At 43.4% G+C, this 7,924-nt stretch overlaps 1 protein-coding gene across 4 annotated transcripts in view; it reads right to left on the minus strand.

Annotated features, from left to right (window-relative positions):
* Positions 1-7,478, minus strand: part of LOC121287035 (casein kinase II subunit alpha) — an 84,375-nt gene extending 76,897 nt beyond the window's left edge. For 3 of the 4 annotated variants that reach the window (XM_041204476.1, XM_041204475.1, XM_041204477.1), the window contains exon 1: positions 7,145-7,477. The gene's annotated coding sequence lies outside the window, so the exon portion shown is untranslated. Of the gene's footprint in view, positions 1-7,144 lie in introns of all 4 variants that reach the window. The other variant, XM_041204478.1, reaches the window with a different exon arrangement.
* Positions 7,479-7,924: the final 446 nt, after the last annotated feature.

Below are 7,924 nucleotides of genomic sequence, written 5' to 3' on the forward strand. Positions count from 1 at the left end.
AACGATTAAAAATGTTACTAACGCATACACCCCACGTCATAATTAAAGAAAAGCCCAATTGCTATTCTAAAGCAAAACTGCAGCATATTCTTAAAATTTTCCAAAAAATAGAATAAATCAGTCCAAATGTTAATGTTTTCAATGCCATAACATTTAATTTCCATTTAATGTTTTCCCCTCCCCACAAAAACCTATTTTATTCAAAAGCTACATTCTTAAACCTCACAGCAGTGAGCAGGTCGAAGGGTCATGAGGACTCGAAACGTCAACTCTTTTCTTCTCCGCCGATGCTGCCAGACCTGCTGAGTTTTTCCAGGTAATTCTGTTTTTGTTTTGGATTTCCAGCATCCGCAGTTTTTTTGTTTTTAGCAGGATAAAATCCTTCATTTTGCACAACACAAGTGAAATTCCAAAATGTTATGCCTTATTCCCAACCATACTGCAAACCTAATCAATAAATCAAGTCAATTTTGATTTATATTATCCTTTTTGCATACTAATCTGTGGGATTTCATCCTCTCCAGCTTGTTAAAATACAAAGCCCCACTACAAAGGGTGCGTTCAAATTGTCTACCACTCATTTGCAGGCACTCATCATTGCAACACAAAAACCCATTTAAAAATAGATAATTTAAGCGATGTGGCATTAAAAGAGGTCACCACTGTGAAGCCACGTACTGAAAGTAGTACTGACAAATATTTCACACACTAGCCAGAAAAACTAAATCCAGATTTAATCACCAGGCCTGAGAGAAGTCCAGAGGTAGCAGTCCACTGCTGAAACTTGGTTTCAGACTTGGAAATAGGTTCCAGGGAGATTACAAGTTCTCCAGAGATTAAACCCCATAAATTGGAGACCGGTACTAAAATTTTTAAAGTACGTTAGCAAATGCAGAGAATGAAATAGCACAGGAGACTGTCATTCAGCCATCATGCTGTATCATTGAAAGTGCAGCTTCTTTGAATGAGCAGCCCAATTAGTCCAAATCTCCCTTCTTTTTCCCTATAGCTGTGTAAATTATCTTCAGTATTTGTCCAATTCTGTTTTGAAAATTATGATTGAATCTGCTTATCGGCAGTACATTCCAGATCATAGCAATGTATTGTATAAAAAAGTCCTCATGCTGCCTCTGATTCTTTTGCCAAGTATGGTAAGTCTGTGTCCTTGGGTTACAACCCCTCGGGAAACTGCTTCTCCTTATTTACTCTATGATTTTGAATACCTCTATCAAATCTCTCTCAGCCTCTTCTATTCTAAGGAGAACAACCACAGCTTCTCTACCTCCTCTTTTAACTGAAGTCTTTCATTCTTGGTAAAATTCTCGTAAATCTCCTCTACATCCCTGAGGCTTTGACATCCTTCCTAAAGTGTGATGCCCAGAATTGAACACAACAATCCAGCTGAGGCCTAACTAGTGCTTCATAATGGTTCAACACGCCATCCTTGACGCATGGTTCTTACTAAAGCCAAGGATCGATCCTCTGTTAACAATTTTCTCAGTGTCCTGCCACCTTCAGAGACTTGTGTATGTACGCTCCCAGATCTCTTCCCACACCCCATTTAAAATTATACCAGTTAGTTTATAGTGCCCCACTCCATTTTTCTTACCATCACATTTACAGAAAATTTCATCTGCTGCATATTTGCCCATCTCACCAGTCTATCAATGAGATAGGAGTAGAACCTATCAATACCATCACAGTTGAGCTTCTGTAATTTCCTGCCTACTCTCCATATCGCTTGATTCCCTGAGACCCCAAAAATCTATCTCAGCCATAAATATATTCGACAACCGAGCACCTACAACCTTTTAGGGTAGAGAAATCCGAAGATTCACAACCATTTGAGTGAAGAAATTCCTCATCTCAGTCCTATACGATCGTCCCTTTATCCTGAGACTGTGTCCCATGTTCTAGGTTTTCCAGCCATGGCAAGCAACCTCTCAATATCTACCCTGTCAAGCCCCTTCAGAATCATGTATGTTTGAATGAGATCACCTCTCATTCTCCTAAATTTCAGAAAGTATAGTCCCTATTTACTCAGCCTCTCATCATAGGATAACCATCTCATCCCAGGAACCAATGTGGTGATCTTTCAATATACCACCCCCATTCCAAGTATGTCCTTCCTTACTCAATGCTTACCACATTTCAGAGTTTCATGTCATCTGCAAACTTTGAAATTATGCCCTGTACTCAAGACAAAGTCATTAAGGGGGCAGCATTTCCAACAGCAACACATGGGCAATATCACTGGGCAATATGCCTCCCTCCAGTCTGAAAATTAACGACTTACCCAATAAGTCAGCCGTGGTTCAGATGATAGCACTCTCATCTGAGTCACAAGGCTCCAGGTTCAAGTATAAAAATCAAGACTGACACTCCAGTGCAGTGCTGAGGGACTACTGCACAGAGTGCCGTCATTCAGTTGAGATGTTAAACTGAAGCCTAACAGCCCTTGCGGGTAGATGTAAAAATTTCCATGACAATATTTTGAAAAAGATCAGAGGAGTTATCTCCAGTGTTCTGATCATTATTTACCCTTCAGTCGACATCAAAAAAACTGATTATCTGGTCATTATCATATCGCTGTTTGTGGGAGTTTGTTGTGTGCAAATTGGCTGCTTCATTCCTTACGACAGTGACTACACTTCAAAAACTACTTCATTCACTGTAAAGCACTTTGAGACATCTAGTGGTCATCAAGAGCACTACATAACTGCAAGTCTTTTTAGCACTGCTTTTTGTCTCAATTTCATACTCTCGTGCTTCTTTAAATTCATGAGCTTCAAATTTGCTTACAAGTCTGTTACATGGTGCTTTATCAAAAACCTTTTGAAAGTTCATAAATACAACATCAACTGCATTACCCTCATCAATCCTCACCGTCACTTCAAGTGACAAATTTCTCCAGAAGTTGGGGATTAACTGCCAGCCCAGAATTCGGGTCAGGAAAGCAGACTCAGGCTTACTAAAGGATCAAACAGAGAATGCTGGAAATACAAAATCCATCAGAATTAAAAAAGCAGGTTCATGGTTCAGGATAAGAGATATTTGTATTTTCTTTTTTTAGATGCTGACAGGCCTGCTGAATATTTCCAGCATTTTTAGTTTTTGTTCTACATTTTCAGAATTTATTTTTATGCTTACTCACCAGTGGGTCGCTATTGATCTGTGCACGAAAATAAATTTGATCTTTTAAATTGAGAAATTCATCTTTAGAGTTAAAATATTCAACAGAAACCAATTTATCAATTTTGTGTGTGTGTATATTATATAAATATATAAAATACATATCCATGGTGAACAATATATAATGTCCAGCCCCTCTGAATGCCAATCATTTCTAGTATGTTAGCTCTAACATTCACACCAGTTCAGCTCCCTCTTTACTACATATAATGCAATCTGCTGCTGTTAATTTGAAGTCAAAATTTTGCATTAAAATAATCTAAATTATCAAAGTGAATTAAGCAACTTGGAATTAGTCGACACAAAGAACGATCACGCTCGTAGCTGTAAGTGACCTGGATCATGTACGGGTAACAAGACTAGCCAGAGGAGAGTTGCACTGGAGACAAAAACTTTATATACTTACTTTGAAGAGAGCACCTTGAAACTCAAGTCAAGGGAAAATAAAAAAAAATACAATACTCTAAATTTGTAAAGTAATTTGGGCCACTCCTCTGCAAATCCATAGAGGTCAACATCCTGTACCTGGTTTCCAATACCGGGATTCATACCCGATCTTCCTCCCACTGCTTCAAAAAATTCTTCACCAAATTGTTCCAAAATCCCTCAGAACCCTAAAAGGTTAAAGCTCATTGACGGTCCAGATTATAAATTTACAGATCACAGGCCAATACATTTTTAAAATACATCTCTGCCAGACTATTGCATTTTGACTTTTACCATGAAGAAAACTATTCCTGGTGGAGATTTTTTCCTCAAATCTGAACTTCAGATCATAAAATAGAAACAACTCTTCTCTTGTTTCTCCTCCACTCTGCATCAACATGTAAGGCCATAGTTTGCTTTTCCTCTTCCACCTTTTCCCTCTCAATGAATGACAGTCTAAACCTGCAATCAGGCAAAAGCCTAAGCCTCAGGTGAATTATGAGATACTAATGCATTGTGGGGGCCAGAGTTGGTGCCAGAGTCAGGCTGCTGGGAAGGCTAATAATTACCCTATCGCACTCAGCACTCTACCTCTAAGAGAAGACTGAATTCTCCAATCAAGCAGAGTAGGAGGCCATTGCAAAAAAAATGTTCCCTTGTGTCACCTCATCCTCAAGGTAGGGGAAAAACTATTGAGGGGGATTTATTACTATAAATTCTCCATACAATTTATCTGTAGGAAGTGGGGCTATTAGAATCACCTCTTGATCTTCAAAACGGGGCAGATATTACAATTAACACAATCCCAACATCTCGTAGGACCATGAGAATCACCTCACCTTCAACAACTGGACAGTGCACGAAGAGGCTCTTAGAATACAACCCCTACCCTCGCCCAGTACGAGGGGTTACCACAAATGCCCCCTTGTCCAGTACACAGCATTATCAAAATTTCCCCTTCCCCAGTACACGAGGAGCTATCACAAATTCTGCCTCCCCCAGTATGAGGGATAATCACTAATAGCCCCTCCCCAATATGAAGTGTTATTGCTAATATCCCCCCTTGCCCAGTACATGCTTTATCACAAATACCCCCTCCCCGTACACGAGTTACCACTAATACCTCATCCCCAGGACAAGTTATCACAAATACCCCCTCCCCAGTATGAGGTGTTATCACATATATCCCCTCCCCAGTACATGAGAAGTTATCACTAATACCTCCTTGCCATTTCAAGGGGTTATCACTAATACCCCCTCCCCAGTACATGAGGGGTTACCACGAACACCCCCTCCTCAGTATGAGGAGTTTCCATTAATATCCCACACCCAGTGCATCAGGAGTTATGATTGCTCCTATCCGCAGATGCGGAGTTTTTCCAGGTATTTTTGTTTTTGTTTTATGATTAATACCACCTCCCCCAGTACAAGAGTTGTCACTAATACATCCTCCCCCAGTCCATGAACAGCTATCACTAATAACCCCTCCTGCAGTGTATGAGGAGTTACCACTAATACCTCCTGCCCAGTACATGAGTTATGAGTAATACCCCCTCCCCCAATACATGGAGTTATCACTAATGCCCCCTCCCGCAGTGCATGAGTTACCAATAATACACCCTGCCCGGTACACGAGGAGTTACGACTAATATCCCTTCCCCAGTACAATTATACCCCCTGCCCAGGACATGAGTTATAATTAATACCCCCTCCCAAGTACATGAGGAGTTATGACTAATAACTCCATGTGCTAGGAGAGGGGCTATCACTAATACGCCTTCAGCCAGTACAAGAAGTTACCACTCATATCCCCTCCACAGTACGAGGTTACCACGAATAACCCCTCCCCAGTACAAGTTACCACTAACGCCCTCTCCCCAGTACATAAGGGGTTATGACTAATACCCCCTCCCCAATATGAATTATCACTGATACACACTCCCCCCCCCAATGAGGGTTATCACATATACCCCCTCCCCAGTGCACGAGGAGTTATCACGAATAGCCCCTCACCAGTACGAGGGGTTATCTCTGATACCACCTCTCCAGTATGAGGGTTTATGACTAATACCTCCTCCCCCGGTACATGATGAGTTATCACTATCTTCCCCTCCTCCAGTACATGGAGTCATCACTAATACCCCTCCCCACCAGAGTCACTAATAACTCCATGTACTCGGGGAGGGGGTATTAGTGATACCCCCTCCTTCAGTACATGGAGTTATTAGTGATAACACAAGTACTGGGGGAGGGGGTATTAGTGGTAACTCATGTACTGGGGGAGATATATGTGGCATATGATACCCCCACCCCAGTTCATGGAGTTAACACTAATTAACCCTTGTGCACTGGGGGAGGGGGTATCACTAATAACGCATGCACTGGGGAAAGGGTATCACCAATAGCCCTCCTCCCCAGTACATCGAGTTATGACTAATACCCACCTCCCAGTACATGACAAGTTACCACTAATACCCCCTCCCCAGTACAAGTTATCATTAATACCCCTCCCCTAGTACGAGAGGTTATCACAAATAGCCCCCAGTACGAGGGATTAGCACTAATACCCCCTCCCAAGTACGAGGGGATATCACAAATACCCCCTCCCCAGCACGAGGGGTTATCACAAATACCCCCTCCCCAGCACGAGGGGTTATCACAAATACCCCCTCCCCAGCACGAGGGGTTATCACAAATACCCCCTCCCCAGCACGAGGGGTTATCACAAATACTCCCTCCCCAGCACGAGGGGTTATCACAAATACCCCCTCCCCAGCACGAGGGGTTGTCACAAATATCCCCTGGGGTTATCACAAATACCCCCTCCCCAGTATGAGGGGTTATCACAATACCCCCACCTCTAATACATGAAGGGTTATCACAAATACCCCCTCCCCAGTACATGAAGGGTTATCACAAATACACCCTCCCCAGCACGAGGGGTTATCACAAATACCCCCTCCCCAATACATGAAGGGCTATCACAAATACCCCCTCCCCAGTACGAGGGGTTATCACAAATACCCCGTCCCCCAGCACGAGGGGTTATCACAAATACCCCGTCCCCAGCACGAGGGGTTATCACAAATACCCCATCCCCAGCATGAGGGGTTATCACAAATACCCTCTCCTAGCACGAGGGGTTATCACAAATACCCCCTCCCCCAATACATATGGGGTTATCACAAATGCCCCCTCCCCCAGTACATGAAGGGTTATCACAAATACCCCCTCCCCAATACATGAGGGGTTATCACAAATACCCCCTCCCCCAGTACATGAGGGGTTATCACAAATACCCCCTCTCCCAGCACGAGGGGTTATCACAAATACCCCCTCCCCCAATCTATGCGTGATTATAATGGACCCCTCCCCCCACCCTCAGGGGGCAGTACTAATCCCCCTCCCCTCCCCCTCCCCTCCCCCTCCCCCTCCATCCACCACCCCCACCCCCGGCGGGTATTATACCCCCCCTCGCCAACCCCCCACAAGCTCAGAACCACAACCATTAACACCGCCCGCTTACCTGGCCTGAATCCTGGCAGCGGGGACTTGTTTTTTCTCTCTCTGGGAGGAATTGTTTGCTTTCGGGGGTGTGTGTCTGTGTCTGTGTGTGTGTGTGTGTGTGTGTGGGGCTTTTTTTTTTGTAAATTAATTTTTTTTCCTCTCTTGTTGGTTTGTTTGTTTCCTTCCTTCTCCTCTCTCTCTCTCTCTCTTTTTGTTTTGTTTTTTTTTGGTTTTGGATATGTATATGTGTGTGTGTGTGAACCTTCTCTCTTCCCTTTAAGTCCGAGCCGCCGGACTCGGCGCTGGAAACGCTCCGACTCCCAACAATATGGCGGCGCCGCGCTTCCCCCGCCAGCCCCGCGCCACAACGAGGCTGCGCCGGCCGGTGCTCCGCTCAACAGCGTCCGGGGGAAACACACCAACTGTGCAGGGAGCGCCGGGGGAACGCTAAACCTGTTGCACCGGGTAGGCAGTGAGGGCTGATGTGGCTTTCTTGCCAGCTGGTCACAACTTTTACTCTGAAGCCTCTCTTTTCACACAATAAAAAGTACATTCTCAAATTATTAAACCTCCCCTGTCCTACCAGTCTCAACTGAGTGTATTATCATAACTCTCTTTTTATACAATAAAAGTACATTCTCAAATTATTAAACCTCTCTTTTCCTACCAGTCTCAATTGGGTGGATTATCATACCTCTCTTTTTATACAATAAAAGTACATTCTCAAATTATTAAACCTCTCTTTTCCTACCAGTCTCAATTGGGTGGATTATCATACCTCTCTTTTTACACAAAAGTA

The sequence above is a fragment of the Carcharodon carcharias genome, chromosome 14 (genome assembly GCF_017639515.1).
Source record: "Carcharodon carcharias isolate sCarCar2 chromosome 14, sCarCar2.pri, whole genome shotgun sequence".
In the NCBI taxonomy this organism is placed as follows: domain Eukaryota; kingdom Metazoa; phylum Chordata; class Chondrichthyes; order Lamniformes; family Lamnidae; genus Carcharodon; species Carcharodon carcharias.